The 22,125-nt window shown below is 38.2% G+C and overlaps 1 protein-coding gene across 1 annotated transcript in view; it reads right to left on the reverse strand.

Annotated features, from left to right (window-relative positions):
- The window catches only part of C10H3orf70 (chromosome 10 C3orf70 homolog), an 89,488-nt gene that overhangs the window by 61,225 nt on the left and 6,138 nt on the right, over positions 1–22,125 (reverse strand). The gene's annotated exons all lie outside the window — the stretch shown is intronic.

The following is a 22,125-nucleotide window of genomic DNA, read 5'->3' on the forward strand; positions in this document are numbered from 1 at the left end:
CTCAAAGCAGTTCTACACTAATAGTGCACTCAGGCTTCTAGCAAAAGCAAATCCTATCTACAGAATTCCCAAAGGGTAATATTTCAAGAAACAAGAATTCACAGTTAAAAATCTCAAAATATGCAAACGAGCAAGTCACACAGTAAAATATAGTAGCATCAGATCAGCAAAACTTCAAATATTGAAACTATCTAAAACAGAATACAAAATAAGCACATTCATTATGTTTAAAGAAATAAAAGGAATTAAAACAAGTGGGTAAAAACAAGTAACTATGAAAAATGAGCAGGTTCTTTTCAAAATGACTATCTGAAAAAGAACCAAACAGAAGATCTACAATACACTACACAAAAGGGCAGGCGCCGTGGTGCATGGCTGTCATCCCAGCTGCTTGGAAGGCTGAGAAGAGGGGATCATTTGAGTCCACAGTCCCAGACCAATCTGGGCAATAAAGTGAGACCACTGTCTCTTAAAGAGAAAATCCTACAAAAGGAAGATGAAAAACTCAATGAGTTAATTTAATGGCGGATTCAGCCTAGGTGAACTGAGTAAACCAAATGCCATGTCAGAAAAATTTGCCCAGAGTGTATTAGAAGTGACAAAGGGATTCATAATCAAGACAGAGGTCTAAAGATATGGATGATAAAGTGAAATTTCATAATACACACCTAATGAGAGTTCCAGATGTGAGAATTAGGGAAAGAACAATATTTGAAGAGTGAGTGGTCAGGTATTTTTTAAATTAATGAAAGACATCAATTCAGACTGAAGAATCTCAATGAATCTGAAACAGGATAAATAAAAAGAATTCCTTGGGCTGGGGATGTGGCTCAAGCAGTAACACGCTCGCCTGGCATGCGCGGGGCGCTGGGTTCGATCCTCAGCACCACATAAAAATAAAATAAAGATGTTGTGTCCACCGAAAACTGAAAAATAAATATTAAAAAATTCTCTCTCTCTTAAAAAAAAAGAATTCCACATCTAAACATGGTGATATGTAGATTAAAAACAAAGAGACTGGGGCTGGGGTTGTAGCTCAGCGGTAGAGCGCTTGCCTAGCAAACGTGAGGCACTGGGTTTGATCCTCAGCATCACATAAATATATAAGTAAACAAACAAAATAAAGGTATTGTGTCCATCTACAACCATAAATTAAAAAATTCAAAACAAAACCAAACCACACCAACAAGAGAAAGACAGGCAGACAGAATACCTTAAGGGCAGTTAAAGAGAAAAAGAGGTGGGTAACCCTGAAAGGAATGTCAGTTGACAGCTAGCTTCTCCACAGCAACAAGGAAATCCAGAAGACAGCGGCTGATGTCTCCACTTCACTGAGACTATAATCAGTGAAAATATCTCAGAAGAATGGAGGTAAAACAAATAGGTTCAACTTCACTGATAATACAAGAAAGGTAAAAATAAAACTACACTGACAGACTGTGTCCCCTGTAACATGGCAAAATCTCAAAAACCTGGCAACATGTCCTACTGGGGAAGCATACCAAGGAACCAGTCATTGTTATATGTTACTGGTGGGAGGACAAATTGTACAACCCAATCAACACTTGGAAATACCTAACACACTGCACAGCAACCAGGTGCTAGGACTTTAAAGACACGCTTCCGAAGAATATAACACGAGGGGCTGGGTTTGTGGCTCGGCAATAGAGCTCTCACCAAGCACATGCAAGGCACTAGGTTTGATCCTCAGCACCACATAAAAATAAAAAAGAAAGGTATTATGTCCAACTACAACTAAAAAAAATATTTAAAAAAAAGAACAGAACATGAGAAACAAACAAAATGCGCAACGATAAGAGATTGGTTAAAAATCTACTGCATATATATATGCAACAAAGTACCATACAAGCATAAAGAAATGAGAAGGATCTCTATAAATAGATATGAAGTGATTTTTAGGATATATTGTCTAATGAAAAAAAAATCACGAGGCAAAAAATACTATAGTATGACTAGCTTTTAAGAAAAATGGGGAGCACTAGAGCTATGGCTCAGTGGTAGAGCACTTGCTTAGCACATGTGAGGTACTGGGTTCAATCCTCAGCATCACATAAAAATAAATAGAAAAAATATTATTTAAAAAAGGAAACATGAGCATGTATAGGCACATATATATGTAATGCACATACAATGTACATAATTTTGCAAAAAGAAACAGAATAAAAACAAAATGAATCAAAATCCTATCTATAAGAGGTGAATGAGAATCAAGTAGAAGTACAGAAATACAACTGAACTTTTTCAGTATTCTTTTTATGTTCATTGACTTTTTTGTTTATTTGTTTGGTACCAGGGATTAAACTCAGGGGCTCTCAACCACTGAATCACATCCTCAGCCCTTTTTGTATTTTTTTATTTAGAGATAGGGTCTCACTGAGTTTTTTAGGGCCTAGCCTAGTTGCTGAGGCTGACTCTGAACTTGTGATCCTCCTGCCTTAGCCTCCAGAGCCACTGGGATTACAGGCTTGTGCCACTGTACCCAGTTATGTACGCTGACTTCTGAAACACAAATTTTTATATATATTCAAAATTAACAGTCAAAAGGGTGGAGGCTAGTATTTTCAGGAAGATGGACTGGACATACTTTTCCCTATTCCTTCCCACTAAGCATAATTAAATATCATTAAATATGAAGCAAAACAGAAAAAGACAATGAAAGGCAGACAGAAAATGCCTGACCCACTAGAAACCTCGGGGCCAAAGAAACCACCAACCCAATGACAGGGAGTTCTCAGGGCTTATTTTATTGGTGTTTGTCTCCCTTCATGTATCGCAGACACCTGTGAAGAGTTGTCAACCAGGAAACACCAATGGAGCAGAAAAAAGCAGCCTCAACATATGCTTTCTCTTTCTAGCCAACAGGAAAGGAACAACCTAAAACAACAGACAACTTTTAGATGATAACTCCTCAGCACCTGAGCATCAGAGGAAAAAACCAACTGTATATCCCCCTAATTCATGCCAACAAAGCCTGGGGATTGGAGGTGAAGGGTAAGCTGATTTCCACCCTGAAATGTTCTGATGAGGTACTTCAACACCTTACCCTGGAGGTGCCAGAGGCCTAGTGAAAAGTTGGGACTTTGTGGTAAACAGGCCACACCCATGGTGTCCGGGAAGACCTAAAAGAGAGCAATAGCTCCCACTCCCACCCAGCGGTAAGAAGGAGTCACACACCCAGAGTACCAAAGGGAGCCGAGTGTGAAGTCTGGATTCTACCTCCATCTGGCAGTAATGAGGCAGACAGCTCCTTCCCCTGCCAGAATGGTGTGCCTTTTTTTTTTTTTTAAGCCACTAAAAATACCAGGTTTAAATAAGACCTAGAGTCCCATAATATAATCCAAAAATGTCTGGGTTTTAATTGTAAATCATTTGTCTTAACAAGAAACCAGGAAGAATTCAAATGGAATAAAAAATGACAATCAACAGATGTCAAAACTGTGATGACAGGAATGGTCAGAACTATCTGACAATGAAGCAGCCATAATAAAAAAAAATGCTTCAGTGAACAACTATAAGTATGCTCAAAACAAAGGAAGACATAAAAAGCCTCAGAAGAGAAACAGTCTCTGGGGAGAAACAGAATAAAGAGCCATATAAAAATACAATAACTAAAAAATATAATACCAAAATAAATACAATAATACCAAATAAATCACAGTGACAGGCTTGACAAATGAAAAGTTTTACTGAATTAAAAATGGAGCAACAGAAATCACCCAATTTAAACAAATAAAGAGAAAGTATACTTAAAAAAAAAAAAAGGAAGAGCCTTAGGGACCAAGCATGTATAATTTTTAAAAAATCTAATATTCATTGTTTATTTTTTATTTTAATTTGTTATGTATGACAGCAGAATGCATTACAATTCACATTATACATATAGAGCACAATTTTTCACATCTCTGGTTGTATCCAAAGTATATTCACACCATTTATGTCTTCATTCGTGTACTTTGGATAATGATGACCATCACATTCCACCATCTTTTCTAACCCCCTGCCCCCTCTCTTATCCTCCCACCCCTCTGCCCTATCTAGAGTTCCTCTATTCCTCCCATGCTCCCTCTCCCTACCCCACTATGAATCAGCTTCCTTAAATCAGATAAAACAGTCGGCATTTGGTTTTTGGGGATTGGCTAACTTCACTTAGCAGTATATTCTCCAACTCCATCCATTTACCTGCAAATGCTATGATTTTATTCTCTTTTATGGCTGAGTAATATTCCATTATGTATATACACCACATTTTTTTAATGCTTTCATCTACTGAGGGGCATCTAGGTTGGTTCCACAGTTTAGCTATTGTGAATTCATTTTACTGGGGTCCTGAAATGAACCATTGGTGTTTCCTGGCTGACAGGAAGAAAAGAAATGAAAAAGAAGAAAAATAAAGAAACAAAAAATAAAATGGCAGAAAAGGGGCAGTGCTGCAGAAGCACCTGAAGAAACAAGGGCTGAAAACTCCCCAGAGTTAGCCAGGAACATAAGAAAGCTACAGAGTCAAGAAGCTGAACCAGGACAAGGCAGAGAAATCCAAGCCAGTGTTCAACATGTTCAGATTTCTGAAAATTAAAGAAAAAGAACAAATCTTAAAAGAAGCCAAAGGAAAACAGAACCTTATCTATAAGAGGAAAGCAGTTCAGATGACAACAGATTTCTCATCATAGGCCAAAAGAAGTGGCACAGGTCCCTCCTTTTCTGCCACCAAGTGCTGAAAGTTAAAAAAAAAAAAAAAAGTGCAGACCCATATACCCACCAAAAACATCTTCAGGAACAAAACAGAAATCATAACATTCTGAGATGAAGGAAAACTAAGAGAATTTGCCACAACCAGATCTATTATAAAAGAATAGCTAAAAGAAGTTTTCTTTAGAAAAGGAACAGAAAAGAAAGAATTTTGAAAAATCAGGAAAAAAGAAGAAGACAAAAGGATAGACACTTCCCTTTCCTTCTTGAGTTTACTAAATTACATTTGACAGTTAAAACAGAAACTATAACCCTGTCTTATAGGGTTCTAAATACAGAATTAACATATTAAGATTATATTTTAAGTGGAGGAAGCCAAAAGGACATGAAGGTAGGTATGATTTCTATACTTAATTCAAAGTGGTCAAAACTATGATATTATATATACATATCGTAATACCCATAGCAACCCCTAAAAAGCTACACAAAGAGGACACTCAAAATTTTACAGATAAATCCTGATGGAATTGCAGAAAGAATGTTCAGGTAACACATGGGGAAATAGGAAAAAGAAAACAGAAATGAAAAAGAAGAAAAATAAAGAAACAAAAAATAAAATGGCAGGCCTAATCCCTAACATATCAATTACATTAAATGTAAATGGTCTACATACATCAGATAAAAGACAGATTGACAGAGTGACTGAAAAAGCATGACGGACTTTATGCTACATAGAAGAAAATCATTCCCTATTTAACAGTATGGAAGGATAAAAATAAAAGGAAAAGACAGGTCATGCAAGCATTAACAAAAGAAAGCAAGTGTGGTTCTGTTAATATCAGATAAAGTGGACTTCACTTTAGAGCAAATACAATTACCAGAAACAGAGAAATTAGATAATGACAAATGGGTCAATCTTACAAGAACACATAACAATCCTAAAATATGTATGTACTAAACAAAAGAAATGCAAATGTAGGTCCAGCAAAGACTACAGACTTGAAAGGACAGATCCACAACTGGCTGGAGACATCCACACCCCTCTTTCAATCACCAACAGAACATACAGACAAAAAATCAAGATGTAGACAATCCCAATGAATAAACAAAAAGACACACAGAGAACACTTCACCCAATGATAGCAGAATACGCATTCTTTCCAAGTGTTCATGACACTCAGTCCATATCTTGGGCCATAAAAAGCCTCATCCAAGTCATAAAAATTAAAAAATTAAAATCACATAACACAAAATCAAATTAATTCACAGAAAGATAACAAGAAAATATCCAAACACCTGGAAACTAAACTACACTTCAAAATCCATGGGTCAAAAAGTCAGTCTCATGGGAAATCAAATTTCATTCAGTGAACTGAATGAAAATGAAAATAAAACACATCAAAATTCATTTGCAGCTAAAGCAGTGCTGAAGGGAATTTTGTATCAATAAATGCATACTCTAGAATAAAAAAGAAAAACGTCTCAAGTCAGTAATCTAAGCTCCCACCTCATGATCTGAGCTATAAAAAGCAGCTTTCAAAATAAATCCAAATGGAGAAGGAAAAGCATAATAAAAATTAGAACAGAACTCAAAGATGATAGACAGAAAAACAATAGAGACAATCAATGAAACAAGCAGCTGGTTCTTTGAAAAGGTCAACAAAAATGAAAAGCCTCTAGCAAGAATACAGACAAAACACACAAGTTACCAAAACCATACAATGAAAACTACAGAACCCTAAAGAGAGAAATAGAAGAAGATCTTAGAAGATGGAAAAATATACCCTGTTCATGGATAGGCAGAACTAACATCATCAAAATGGCGATATTACCAAAAGTTCTCTATAGGTTTAATGCGATGCCAATCAAAATCCCAATGGCATTTCTTGTAGAAATAGATAAAGCAATCATGAAATTCATATGGAAAAATAAAAGACCCAGAATAGCAAAAGCAACTCTAAGCAGGAAGTGTGAATCAGGCGGCATAGCGATACCAGATTTCAAACTATACTACAGAGCAATAGTAACAAAAACAGCGTGGTACTGGTACCAAAACAGGCGGGTGGACCAATGGTACAGAATAGAGGACACAGAGACTAATCCACAAAGTTACAACTATCTTATATTTGATAAAGGGGCTAAAAGCATTCAATGGAGGAAGGATAGCATCTTCAACAAATGGTGTTGGGAAAACTGGAAATCCATATGCAACAAAATGAAACTGAATCCCCTTTTCTCGCCATGCACAAAAGTTAACTCAAAGTGGATCAAGGAGCTTGATATCAAATCAGAGACTCTGCGTCTGATAGAAGAAAAAGTTGGCTCCGATCTACATATTGTGGGGTCGGGCTCCAAATTCCTTAATAGGACACCCATAGCACAAGAGTTAATAACAAGAATCAACAAATGGGACTTACTTAAACTAAAAAGTTTTTTTTCTCAGCAAGAGAAACAATAAGAGAGGTAATTAGGGAGCCTACATCATGGGAACAAATTTTTACTCCTCACACTTCAGATAGAGCCCTAATATCCAGAGTATACAAAGAACTCAAAAAATTAAACAATAAGATAACAAATAACCCAATCAACAAATGGGCCAAGGACCTGAACAGACAATTCTCAGAGGAGGACATACAATCAATCACCAAGTACATGAAAAAATGCTCACCATCTCTAGCAGTCAGAGAAATGCAAATCAAAACCACCCTAAGATACCATCTCACTCCAGTAAGATTGGCAGCCATTATGAAGTCTAACAACAACAAGTGCTGGCGAGGATGTGGGGAAAAGGGTTCACTTGTACATTGCTGGTGGGACTGCAAATTGGTGCGGCCAATTTGGAAAGCAGTATGGAGATTTCTGAGAAAGCTGGGAATGGAACCACCATTTGACCCAGCTATTCCCCTTCTTGGACTATTCCCTGAAGACCTTAAAAGAGCGTACTACAGGGACACTGCCACACTGATGTTCATAGCAGCACAATTCACAATAGCTAGACTGTGGAACCAACCCAGATGCCCTCAATAGATGAATGGATAAAAAAAATGTGGCATTTATACACAATGGAGTATTACTCTAAACTAAAAAATGACAAAATCATGGAATTTGCAGTGAAATGGATGGCATTAGAGCAGATTATGCTAAGTGAAGCTAGCCAATCCCTAAAAAACAAATGCCATATGTCTTCTTTGATATAATGAGAGCAACTAAAACAGAGCAGGGAGGAAGAGCAGAAGGAAAAGATTAACATTAAACAGAGACATGAGGTGGGAGGGAAAGGGAGAGAAAAGGGAAATCGCATGGAAATGGAAGGAGACCCTCACTGTTATACAAAATTACATATAAGAGGTTGTGAGGGGAATGGGAAAAAAAACAAGGAGAGAAATGAATTACAGTAGATGGAGTAGAAAGAGAAGATGGGAGGGGAGGGGAAGGGGGATAGTAGAGGATAGGAAAGGTAGCAGAATACAACAGTTACTAATATGGCATTATGTAAAAATGTGGATGTGTAACCGATGTGATTCTGCAATCTGTATTTGGGGTAAAAATGGGAGTTCATAACCCACTTGAATTTAATGTATGAAATATGATATGTCAAGAGCTTTGTAATGTTTTGAACAACCAATAAAAAAAGTAAAAAAAAAAAGTTATCAAAAACCAGGAATTAAGCAGAGAATATCACCAGACACATTAAAAATATCAAGAGCCTAACCAGAAAATACTACAAACAACTCCACACAAAAGGTTGACAACTTAGAAAGAAATGAAACAACTCCTTTAAAAATGCATACTACCATAATTCATTGTTAGTAACTCATTGGTAATAATGAACAGCCTTATAACCATTGAGGAAACTGAATATGTTTCAATTGAACTGAACTGATTTTTTTTTTTGTAGTTGTAGATGGACAGGTAGCCTTTACTTTATTTGTTCGTTTTTTTTTTTTTTTTTAATGTGGTGTTGAGGATCGAACCTAGTGCCTCAAGCATGCTAGGCAAGCACTCTGCCGCTGAGCTACAGCACCAGCCCGTGAAGTGAATTTAAACTTAAAAAAAAAAAAAAAAAATCTTCCAGGTCCATATGGTTTCACTGGAGGTTTCTATTAAGCATTTAAAGAAAAGTTCATATCAAGTCTACACATTTTTATCCAGAAATTCTGAAAGGAAAAATTTTTCAATTCATTGTATGAAGGTAGTATTAGTATGATACCAATTCAGACAAAGACAGTACAAAGAACATCTGACCATCGCTACTCAGGAATATAAACATAAAAATCCTTAAACTATTAGCAAACAGAATTCAGCAATACATAAAAAGAATTATATAGCATAACAAAATGGGGTTCATTTCAGGAATGTGAGTCTGGTTCAATATTTGAAAATAAACCAATATAACTCGCCATATGAATAGGCTAATGAGAAAAAATTACAGGATCACAACAACTGATACAGAAAAAGCATTTGAAAATTTAATACCTATTCACGACAGAAACAAAAACTCTCAGAATAGGAACAGAAGGGAACTTCCTCAACTTGAAAAAGAACATCTACAAAAAGCTTACTGCTGCCATTACACTTAAAAGTGAAAGATTCAGGGCTTTCCTCCTGAGATTGGGGGAAAAGGAACAAACACATTCTCTCACCACTCCTATTAAACCCAGGGCTAGAAGTTCTAGCCAGTGTAATACAACAAGAAAAGGCAGGGTGCAGGAAGGCATACAGATCTGAAAGCAAAAACTCAAACCATCCCTGTTTTAAAATGGAAGACTGTCTCTGTAGAAAATCCAATGGAATTTATTTGAAAATTTAAAAACCCTCCTAAAGCTAAAAAGGTACCTCAGCAAGGTCACAGGATCAAAAGAGAATACAGGAAGTAAATTGGATTTTTACATGCTGGCCATGAACCAGGACTGAAAATGTAAAAACATTTACAATTACTCAAAAAATCTAAATGTTTATGCAAAATTCTAACAAAATGTGTAGGACTCATATGCTAAAAGCTATATAATACTGACGAAAAACATAGACATCTATAATTGATACACAGATTTACTGTGATTCCTATCAAAATACCAGCAAGTTATTTTTATATAGATTTAGTCAAGATTATTCTAGAATTCATATGGAAAGGCAAAGGGACTAGAATAGCTAAAGTAATTCTGAAAAACAGAAGTGGAAAGAATCAGTTCACCCCATATAAAAATTTCTTATACTGTGCAGCTGTATCAGGCTATGATATTGCAGCAGAGGAGACTCACAAGTCACCGGAATATGATAGAAAGTCTATAAATAGACCCATAGGATATTATTTTTGACAAAGGCACCAAAGCAATTTAATAGAGGAAAGCAGTCTTTTATTCCATGGGGCTGGAGCAAATGAACACCTACATGCAAAAAAAGTGAACTTTGGTCTATGTCACCCACTTCATGCAAAAATTAATTCAAAACGGATTGTGAGGTTAAATGTAAAACTTAAAATTGTAGAACTTTTAGGAAAAATGAGAAAATCTTTGAGCTCTCAAGCTTGGCAAGAATTCTTAAAAGCACCAAAGGCACAATCCATCGAAGGAAAATAAAAAAACATCTGTTATGGTGTGTAATTCTTTTTATGTATTGCTGAATTCTATTTGCTATTAGTTTGTTTAGGATTTTTACATCTGTATTCATAAGTAATGTTGGTCGATAGTTCTTTGTACTATTTTGTCTGGGTTTGGTATCAAAGTAATAGAAGCTTCATACAATGAATTGGAAAGAAGAGAACAAAAGACATGAAGAGACATTTCACTCAGGATGACATACAAGTAGCATACAGGCACAGGAACACCAGCCAATAAATAAATGAAAATTAAATCTCAAACAAGGCATCAGTACACACTTTTTGATTGAACATCCAATACAATCACTCTGATGATTAGATTTTAGTGAAATCTAATCATCAGAGTGACTGTATTGGAAGACGGGGCCTCTGAAAGGTAATAAGGTTATGAAAGTGGAATGCTCATGAATGGGATTAGTGCCCTTCTGAAAGAGAAGCCAGGGTGCTCTTTAGCCTTTTATCCTCTTCTCTATTAAAGATACTCTGATAAGTCAGCAATCTACAACCAGGAAGATGACCCTCTATGTCAGTACCTGGAGACTGGGCTATCAACCTCCATGACAAGTTTATAAGAAATAAATGTCTTCCAGTGGCTTGGGAGGCTGAGGCAGGAGGATCTTGAGTTCAAAGCCAAACTCAGCAATGGCTAGGCGCTTACCAACTCAGTGAGACTCTGTCTCTAAATAAAATACAAAATAGGGCTGGGGAGTGGCTCCGTGGTCAAATGCCCCTGAGTTCAATCCCTGGTACTGCCCCCCCAAAAAAGAAATAAACTTCTAGTTTATAAGCACAAAATATGGCATTGTGTTATAGTAACCCAAACTAAGAGAACAGCTAAGACAACAACTGTGACTACACCAAAGGCTGGCAGGATGTGATGAGGAAAGTGGACCACTCACATAGGTGTGAGTGAGTAGGAGTGGTACAGTCCCTCTGCAAATATTAAACATGTAACTACCATACAACCCAGCAGTTGCATCCATGGACATTTATCCAGGAGAAAAGAAGTCACACAGAAAAAATGTACATGAATATTTACATTTTTTTTGTATTAAAACTGGAAATAATTTAAACATCCTTCAATGGGTGAATGGCTGAACAAACTGTGGTGTGTGTATACCATGGAATGCTAGTCAGCAGTGAAAAGAAACTAGGGGGGCCGGAGCGGCTCTCCCACTCAGAAAAACCATGTCACTTTACAGAGTGTGACTTTCACTTACCCTTTCAATAAATCTGTGATTTGCCTGTTTCTAAGAAAGAAACAAAGAGAAACAAATAAACAAACCATTGTACACTCAGCAACCTGGATGGACCTCCAAGGAGTCATGGTGAGTGACAAAAGGCAATCATGAAAGATTACATCCTATGTGTGTCCATGTTTATGCATTCTGGAAATAAAACTATGGAAATGCAGAACAGTTTAGGGATTGCCAGGGACTGAGGAGGGGATGGGGCCAGAGAAGAAGCATGTGTGGCTCTAGAAGGCCAGCATGAGCCATCCCTGTCCTTTATCCCGACTGCACCAATGTCACCTTCCTGGACATGGTACCGTACTATAGCTTTGCAAGATGTTACCACTGGAGAACTGGATAAAGGGTACTTAGGACCTCTTTTATACTATTTTTCAAGACTGCAGTGAAGCTACAATTATCTCGAAATAAAAGTTTCACTGAAAGAAAATCTAGCAATTGATCAGAATGAGAAACAAGAAGAAGACTATTAGGAAACAGACATGCAATTCAACAAACGGCCAAGCTCAGAGCTCTTTCACTACACCTCCCTTCTAGGATTCCTCTGAAGACAAAGGCATGCAAGGAATCTTAAACTTTAGTCACCTGTTTGTTGGTGGTGGTGGTACCGATGTAGTAATCTCTAAACTCTCTTGTGTGCAGCTGAGCACAGAAGGAATGCGTAAACAGGATGATGTACTGGAAAGCAGGGTTTAATAACAGAGAAAGGAGGTCCATGAGGGCATTAAGGAAAGATGAAGGACACCCGGCGATGCAACAGCATCCAGTGGAAACAAGCACACCCGGAGACCAGATGATGGTCTTCTCACCATTTCTCACAAAAAAAGAACCTGGGATTCTCGGAAAAATACCAGCTTTCTGATCTGGGGCAGGGAATTATTAGATAAGCCTGGACAAACCTGCTGTGCCAGAAAACTGGGAAGTGATCAACAAACAAGAAGACTTGTGAAAAGGACAGACGCAGATGCCAGCCTGAAGGAAGCTCCCTGCCCAAACCTAAGGCAGCTGAGCACCGAAAAGAACCATGGCATTTGATCATGATGCACCGGACAAAAAAACCACTTTATAATAACAATTAAAATGAAGAACTCCAGGTAAAGAGGATGGCAGTGGGAATGACATATTTAGACCACTAAATGACACATGCAAAGACCTCCAGTCAATGCCAAAATCACAGTGTTAAAGTTGGTTGGGGAGGGCGGGGGCTGCAGCTCAGTGTCAGAGCGCTTCCCAAGCATGTGTGAGGCACTGGGTTCGATCCTTAGCACCACATAAATATAAACAAATAAGCCAGGTGCAGTGGGGCACACCTGTAATCCCAGCAGCTTGGAGGTTGAGGCGGGAGGATCGCAAGTTCAAAGCTAGCCTCAGCAACGGTGAGGCACTAAGCAATTCAGTGAGACCTGTCTCTAAATAAAATACAAAATAAGGCTGGGGATGTGGCTCAGTTGTTGAGTGTCCCTGAGTTCAATCCCTGATACTGAAAAAAATAAAAATTAAATAAGCAAATAAAATTAAGGCATTCCATCTGTTTTACAACTACAAAATTTTTTTCTTTTCTTTTTTTCTTTTCTTTTTTTTTTTTTTTTGTGGCACTGGGGGTTGAACCCAGGACCTTGTACATGTGAGGCAAGCACTCTACCAACTGAGCTATATCCCCAGCCCCATAAAAGAAACTTTTTAAAAAAGTTGGCTAGGGAACAGGATATCCAATGTCAAAGTATCACCAACCACACAAATTACTTTTTAAAAACAAAATATCACCATAATTTTAAAAAGAAGAAACAAAAGGGAAGAGATAGATCTGCCTACAACGGGCAACCTGGCAGTAACCACCTCAGCAGCCGCCGTAGTGGAGCACCTGACATCCTGTGTCTTTTCTTGTGACACTGACAAGGTTACCTATGCAGCAACCTGACAAAATGTTAACCAAAATCGAATCATGAGGAAACAATTAGGCAAATTTGTAATATGGGCATTCTATAGATACTTAACAGGGACTCTTCAAAAAATTCAATGTCTTTGGGCTGGGGATGTGGCTCAAGCAGTAGTGCGCTCGCCTGGCATTCACGGGGCGCTGGGTTTGATCCTCAGCACCACATAAAAATAAAATAAAGATGTTGTGTCCACCGAAAACTGAAAAATAAATATTAAAAAATTCTCTCTCTCTCTCTAGAAAAGAAAATTCAATGTCATAAAAAAAAGTAACATTGTTTCAGAATGACTAAAGGAGACTAAAATAAACACATGTGACTCTGGATGGCACCCAGGATTTAAAAAAAAAAAAAAAAAAAGTCAGTCAGTCATAACAGTCATTTTGTGTGCTTTTGTGTCCTTCAATTTATTCAGTGTTCTTGCTTCTATATAACTCTAAGGATAATCACAATACTTTGAGGCTGACATTATTATTATCACCATATTGAAAATTAGGAAACTGCCAGGGGTGATGGCACACAACCATAAACCCAGCTACTCGGGAGGCTGAGGCACAAATTCGAGGCCAGCCTGCACAAGTTAGCAACAGCGTGTCTGAAAATAAAAAGGACTGGGATGTAGCTCAGTGATAAAGTACCCCTGTGTTTCAATTCCCAGTTATGGAAAGAAAAAGGGAGAGAGAGGAAATTCAGAGACAGATTTAAGTAATTTCCCAAATTACATAACCAGAAAATGGGAAGAGCTATGATGGAAACACAAAGTCCAACTCAAGAGCCTGCCACAAGGATGCTACATTGTCCACTACTTTGCTTATATGTTCTTAACCCTGGAAAGTAGGGTTTTTACTCCTGTTTTATAGAAAGGGACACTGAAGCTAAGAGAGGTTAAGCAGCCTGTCCAGGGTCACAACACTGAGAGGTAGAAGGACCATGATTAAGACAGGTGTGTCTGACATCAAAGCTCTTGTTCTTTCTAGGAAAACTCTGCCTTCCCCGGTGTATGTATAAACCATATGTTCGTTTTCAAAAAATCTCACTTATGAGACATATGTCAAAGGCATTCCTAGGTTTATCTGAAATCAATATTACTTAATTTCTCTAGAAATACTCTTTCCTATAATCAATGAGATGCCATAACACGAAAGAACAAACTTAAATGAAACGAAGGTTTTGTAATGTAATAAATTACCACAGAAAGGCCCTCAAAAGCCATCTGGTTCAAATCTCAGTTCAACAGGCCTGCAAGTGACAATTCAAATGTCTGTATGCAAGTCTAATCCCAAAAAAGGTTTGCACCTAAAAGTTAGGAATTATTTGAGGATATGACATGATGGAAGCTTCATGCTATACAATATATTTTTGCCTATTTTTTAAAAAAGTATCATTGTACATTATCAAACTTGTGGGTGTGCAGATTGAATCCAGAGACACTTTACCACTGAGCTATACCAAACCCTATTTATTTATTTATAAATAAATAACTGGGGAATGAACTCAGGGGCACTTGACCCCTGAGCCACATCCCCAGTCCTATTTTTTTTTGTCTTTTATTTAGAGACAGGGTTTCACTGAGTTGCTTAGTGCCTCCCCATTGCTGAAGCTGCCTTTGAATCCACAATCCTCCTGCCTCTGCCTCCTAAGCTGCTAGGATTACAGGCATGCGCCACCACACCCAGCTTTTATTTTTTATTTTGAAACAGGTCTTGCAAAGTTGCTGAGTCTGGCCTGGAACTTGCTATCCTCCTGCTTCAGCCTCCCAAATTGCTGGAATTACAGGTGAGTGCCACTATGCCTGGCCTCAAGTGTTTTTTAATAGCACAGTTTTATGGATTTCACAAACATCCATGTTGCAGATAATTGCCCTTCTCTTAAAATCAAAAGCCATTCTTACTTAATTACTTAATTTCTGCTTGTTCCAAAGATCATTTAAAACAGCTGAATTCCTCCTCAAAGTACCTTCAGCAGAATCAAGAAACCAGCAGCCCTGGTGCCAGTTGGTCTGTCACATTCTGATGCGCAGCTACTACAGGCCACCAAAGGTACTATATGTGACCTTATGTGAGTTTCCTGATCAAAAAGAGGACAGTAAGAGTGTTTGCCCCACAAGTTTGTTGCAAGGTTTGAATAAACTAACACATACAAAACAATCCCTACTGTGCCCTTCCGTACTTGTTATTGCTGAGGTCAGTGCAGCCGTGACTGAAGCACCACTCAGATGGAAAGACGCCCTACCTATCAGCTTTCCCTACTTGGAAGAGCCTCGAAGAAACTCATCCAGAACCCTATTCTTCTCTTAAAGAATGTCTTCTCATCCTTGAATCACTAGACACGGTTAGAATCTTCATGCTCAGGAAAAAAGCATAACTAGAGTTTTCTAGCTAATCAGCTTCCCACTCTTTTTTTTTTTTTTTTTTTTTGGTGGGGGTCTGGGTTTCACTGTCAGCCTTCTTGAATACTTTCTCTCTAGCTCGTGTCATAGAAATGATTAAGAAGTTCTTTAGAAAAACCAACTACCTTTCCCCTAGGGAAGTCAGAGCTTGACCCTGTTGAGTTTCCATAGAGTTGTATAAAAGCAGGGAAAACAGAATAACATGAGAAATATCATGCTAATTTACTAACAGAAAGAAGCATATTTCCCTAAAGTCCAGACATCTGAATTCTCTAACAGCTCCTGTCTCCGTGTAGGAGAGCTAATAAACAGGAATTATAGGCACCAGGGTCTGCAGGGACAGCTCCGCCCCAAGCCCACCCAGGATAGGCAGCATACCACCTTCTCTCAACAGTCCCCGAAAAGCACCTGCTTTTCCTGTCCCCATTCCTTCCACATTTCTAGGCTGCCCATCCACCTTCTGCTGTGACAGTCTTTCTTTAGATATGCTAATACCATCTATTAGACAACATCAAGTCCCACTCTTCCTGCTTTCAACCTGAAAGAAACCGACATCTTTTAAGATGTCTTCTGCAGAAAGTTGAGCTCATCTTTTATGTGATTTTACTAAGCCAACTCTGAGTTCTGCTGGTGGCACCTACGTCATACCTTGTACACCCACTCAACCCCACCTGTCACTTTCTAATCACTTTCTCTTTCTTAACCCTTCACTTGAGCTGTACTGTTCAATATCCAGTGACCTTTTTAAAGTTCTCATCTTCTGGATTTCACTGCTGCAATGCATACCACCTGCCCATTTCTTAAACTTTCGCCATCACTGGCTTTAATGAAGTTGAGCTCTCTGGGTTCTGCTCTGCTCATTAATTTTACATTGCTCAGTAGCACCAATGGTGGTTCCAAGTCCAGGTCCTAGAATCAGTCATAACACGGATTCAAATCTAGGCTCCAGTCCTTACTAGTTCTATGCCCAAGGGAAAGTTCCTTAACCTCTCTCTCTAGGCTTTTTTCTCAGCTCTAAAATGGATATAATGACATAACCGACTAGAAAGTACTCAGTATATTAAGTTTACTCCAGCACAAAGTAATCATTGAATAAATATTAAAAATCATCTATGTGTCCTAATCAAGGATACTCCTGGCACTCTACCTCCTTTTTACCTTGAAGTATTACTGCCACAAATAGCTTGGATTCAAACTTCAATTACGTATATTCCTAAAGTCAAGGCTCAACCTTTCATCCTCCTCTTCAGTAAAGAAAATTACTACTATTACATTTCAAGAGTGTCTAAGAACTTGCTGAAAATGGGGTTTATCTTAGTATTCTTTCTTCAAATACTCGTTTCCCTTGGCTTCTGAAATACTATTCATATATTTCTTCTATAGCCATCTCTTCCAAGTCTCCTCTGGAAATTATCCTCCTGGGTCCAGACTTTAAACACTGGTGTTCTAAAGGAAAGCCTAAGGGTTTTCTTCACTTCTGGTGCTACCTTCTCCCCCTTGGCAATCTCACACTTCATGGCTATAACTGCAAACTATAATAAGTAAATGACCTCCATGGTATCTCTAGCCCAGACCTCCCCCTGCTGAGTTTCAGATTCTTTATCTCATGGCTTACTGACATCACCATGAGATGACAAAAGCAGCTTAAACACAATAAATCCAAACACAGATTCATGATCTTCCTCCCAATCCTGCTTCTCCATTCATTTAAGCTGCAAAAGGCAGAATTCCAAAGGTCCAGAAGTTATTTTTAATAAGTTGCCTCTTATTCTTCAAATCTTTTGAGCTACAGATTTCACCTCAGATTTCTCTCAAATCCACCCACTTATCTCTATCTCCACCAATCTATTTCTTTTTCCTTCTAAATAATCTGTCCCCACAAAAATCTACCTCATAATACTTGTATATGGCTTCCCCCCATCTCTCCACTCTAACCAAGTCATACCTTTTCCTTTCTCAAGACTCTTCTTAGAAACCTTCACTTATGGCCAGGAATGGTGGCACATGCCTGTAATCCCAGTGGCTCAGGAGGCTGAGATAGGAGGATTGAAGGTTCAAAGCCAGCCTCAGCAGCTTAATGAGGTCCTAAGCAACTCAGTGAGACCCTGTCTGTAAATGAAATACAAAAAGGGCTGGGGATGTGACTCAGTGGTTGAGTGCCCCTGAGTTCAATTCCCCAGTACCAAAAACAGAAACAACAACAACAACAAAAAAAAATCTTCACTTATTAATTCAGTCTAATATCATTCCTTACTAAGAAAGTTTAAGTAACAGATTCAGAGTCACGGTTTATTCAACACCATAATCTATCTTTAACACCAATAGGAGATGCTACAGTTTTGCTCCTAGACATCAAAAGTCAGTCATCACCCAAATACACTAATTATGTAATAATGCACCAAGCACTGCATCTATGAATATGAATATATATATAAGCTTTCCACATCTTTTATAAACATGTTCTTTTTTTCAGGCTTTTCTATTCAATAAGGTTATAAGTTTTACAATTTTAACATCAGTTATATATTGCTAAACTTCCTTTATTTATTCTGAATCCACCATTTTCAAGGAAAATATAGCATGCAACTTTCCCTAGACTCTGCTAAAAGGGCAGAATCCAGATGTATTCATATTTGTATTATTTTCATAATAATGTCTCATAAAGAGAAGGTGCTCATGACATATGCATGCTTAGAACTGAAGTGTTTCATGAATGAGGGAGAGAAAGAGAAAGAGATATGAGAGAGAGAGTGAGAGAGAGAGAGAGAGAGAGAGAGAGAGAGAGAAAATATGAACAAACTTCTTAAGTATGTTGACTTATTTCTTGTCGGAAGCCATTCTCACACGTGACTGGGTGACTCCCGGTTAGGGTCTGAGGCGCTCTGGCTGTGTCGGAGCTTTCCCGGCCCTCTCCTGATGAGAGAACCTGTCCGTGTGGGGGTGTAACTGACCACTGACCCCGGAGGCCCAATCACTGACCCTGACCTTGGAGTGCGGCCCCCCTTCAACCTTCATTGGATGGAATTATCCCCTGAATTTCTTGCTCCCCAATAAAAGGCTACTCCCTGGCGTGCTCTCTCTCTCTCTCTCCTGCTAGCCCTGAGTAATCCTTGCTGCCCTGCCGGGCGGTTAGTGGAGGGAACCAGAGAGGGGAGCCGTCTCGGACCTGGTCATAGAAAAAGGTAACTGAGTCTGTGTGTTTATTTCGATCTCGCTAGCTAACTTTTATGCCAAGAACCTCATTAATGAAACCATTGCGCTGGCCGCGTGGTAGAATTGGCGCCCAACGTGGGGCACATTCTAGATTAGCTAGATTGAGTGGGAGCGCGCGCTATAAAGATAAAGAAAAAAGTAAAAGATAAAGGAAGTGGTGACAATTTGGGTCACAAAAGGAAGTGGTGACAATTTGGGTCACAAAAGTACCTTAAGATATTGAAGGAAAGAGACGTTAAATTAATTAAAATAAAAAATTCAACTTCTACCTATAGGAAATGTAACTATTTTAGACAGTATAATTAATCAGAAAGGAAAACAGATAAAGAAAGCTCAGTTATTACAATTCTTAGAGATTGTAGGTAAATATTGTCCTTGGTTTTGTGAACAAGAATCTCCAAATTTACTTAATTGGGAGAAATTAGGAAGAAAGTTACGAAAGGTCTGTCTTTCAAATGAATTACCTGGAGGCATAGATAATATTCAGAGAACCTGGACGGCCTTGGAAGTTTGTCTTTTTAAATATACGGGCCAGGATTCGTGGCCCCCTGAGGACCTGCTAAAAGACATTCAATGGGCTATCAAGTCTATTCAAATGGAAAATCCTATGTTAATTCCTTTTCCTTTAAGCCCCTTAAAAACGAAGGCCCTAGGGGCCAGGCCCAAAGTTAAAATGTAAATTTAAACTTGCAAAATCAGGCTACTCCGCAGGAAGATTATGGAGAGCAATATCAGAGAGGAGATACCACCGAGGTCCTAGAGAGCCCTCCAAGGGAGGCAGAGGATCTTCCTGGAGAGGAAAATCTGGAAGAGGTTCCTAGAGGGGCTCAGAGTTCTTCTCAGCCACGTGACTTAAAAGCCCAATTTCAAAATGGCGACAGCACAGAACCTTTACCAGCTAATCTATGGGGGAGAGATATTTTAACCAAAATGAGATTGTTATTAGTTACTCCTAACTCTATGAGATCAGTTGAGGAAGTTAGTCAGAGATATTTTCCTGGAGATGATAAGGAGACCCTTCAGGAAGAGTATCTGTTTACAAACCAGTCTCCACGACAAAGATTAGTAAATGCTCCAAGCCAAAATTTTTATTAGGGGCCCTGAGTACTTCCCCGATCCCTAAGACAGCTGAAAAAATCACTTGGCTCACAGAGGAGCCTATATGGATTTCTCAGTGGCCCATCTCAGGGGAAAAGCTTAAAATAATTCATAGGTTAGTTGAGGAACAACTTCAGGCTGGTCATATAGAACCAACGCTTAGTCCTTGGAACACACCTATTTTTGTTATTAAGAAAAAGTCAGGAAATTGGAGATTGCTACAGGATTTAAGGGCAATAAATCATGCAATTCAGCCTATGGGATCCTTACAGCCAGGACTTCCCTCTCCCACAGCCATTCCTTTAGATTATAGCTTGATGGTAATAGATTTAAAAGACTGTTTTTTCTCTATAAGGTTACATCCTGGAGATTGTGAGAGATTTGCTTTCACTGTCCCAACAATTAATTTTAAGGAACCTGTTAAGAGATATTGCTGGAAAGTACTCCCACAGGGAATGCGTAATAGTCCTACTCTGTGCCAAAAATACGTAGACCAAGCGATAGATCCCATAAGAAGTAGCTTTCCTGATGCATATATTATTCATTTTATGGATGATATATTATTGGCTCATGCTAATCCAGAGGTACTTTCAGAAATTTTTACTCAGTTAGAGACTTCGCTTACAGCAATGGGTTTATGCATAGCTCCTCAAAAAATTCAAAAAGTGTCACCTTTTCAATATCTAGGTCAGATAATTCAAGGATGTACAATCCGTCCTCAAAATCTTCAGATAAGAATTAAGGAGTTACATACCTTTAATGATTTTCAAAAGCTATTAGGAGATATTAATTGGCTGAGGCCATCCTTAAAACTAACTACTTCTGAGTTAAGTCCTTTATTTCAGATATTACAAGGAAATCCTTCTCCAGTCTCTCCACGTCAGCTAACTTTAGAGGCTAAAACAGCTTTAAGGAAAGTTGAAAATGCAATTAAAAATGCACAGCTTACTAGAGTTGATCCTAAGGAAATGGTGTATTTATTAATATTTCCAACTAAACATACACCAACAGGAGCCATATGGCAAAAATTAGGAGTTATTGAGTGGATTTATTTATCCCACTCCCCTCAGAAAACATTAATTCCTTTTCATGATTCTATAGCTCAGTTAGTAATTAAGGGTAGAACTAGGATTTTACAATTAATTGGATCTGAACCTGATATCATAATTATTCCATTTTCTGTTCAACAGATTAATTGGCTTTTTCAAACTTCTAGCCCATGGCAAATAACTTTTGCTGATTTTCCTGGCCAGATAGATAGTCACTATCCTCGTGATAAGATTATACAATTTGCATCATTAACGTCACTTATTTTTCCAAAGATCGTACGTGCCCATCCTATAGATGAAGCCTTATCAGTGTTCACTGATGGATCTAGTTCAGGTAAAGCAGGATTTTATAGTCGTGTTCACACAGAGGTAATACAAACTTCTTATACTTCTGCCCAAAGAGCAGAGCTTCAAGCTCTGATTTGTGCCTTAACTTACTTTGCAAATGAGCCTATTAATATTTATTCTGACAGCTTATATGCAGTCGGAGTTACCAAAAATATTAAAACTTCAGTTATTGGGTATACTTCATCACAAGAGTTATTTAAATTATTTCATAATTTACAAAAGGCAGTGGTAATGCGAAAATATCCATGTTTCATAGGACATATACGAGCTCATACTAATCTTCCAGGACCTTTAGCTTCAGGTAATAACAAAATTGACAAACTTGTAGCTTTTTGTCAACAGATGTCTTCATATGACTGTGCACTAGCTTCCCATTCCTTGCATCATCAAAATACTTTTAGCTTACGTAAAAAATTTAATATTACTAGAAAACAAGCTCGTCAGATTGTAAGCCAATGCCCTAAGTGTGTTATTCACACTCCATCTCTGCCATCAGGGGTAAATCCCCGTGGATTAAAGCCAAATCAAATCTGGCAAATGG

The sequence above is a fragment of the Callospermophilus lateralis genome, chromosome 10, assembly GCF_048772815.1.
Source record: "Callospermophilus lateralis isolate mCalLat2 chromosome 10, mCalLat2.hap1, whole genome shotgun sequence".
Lineage (NCBI taxonomy): Eukaryota > Metazoa > Chordata > Mammalia > Rodentia > Sciuridae > Callospermophilus > Callospermophilus lateralis.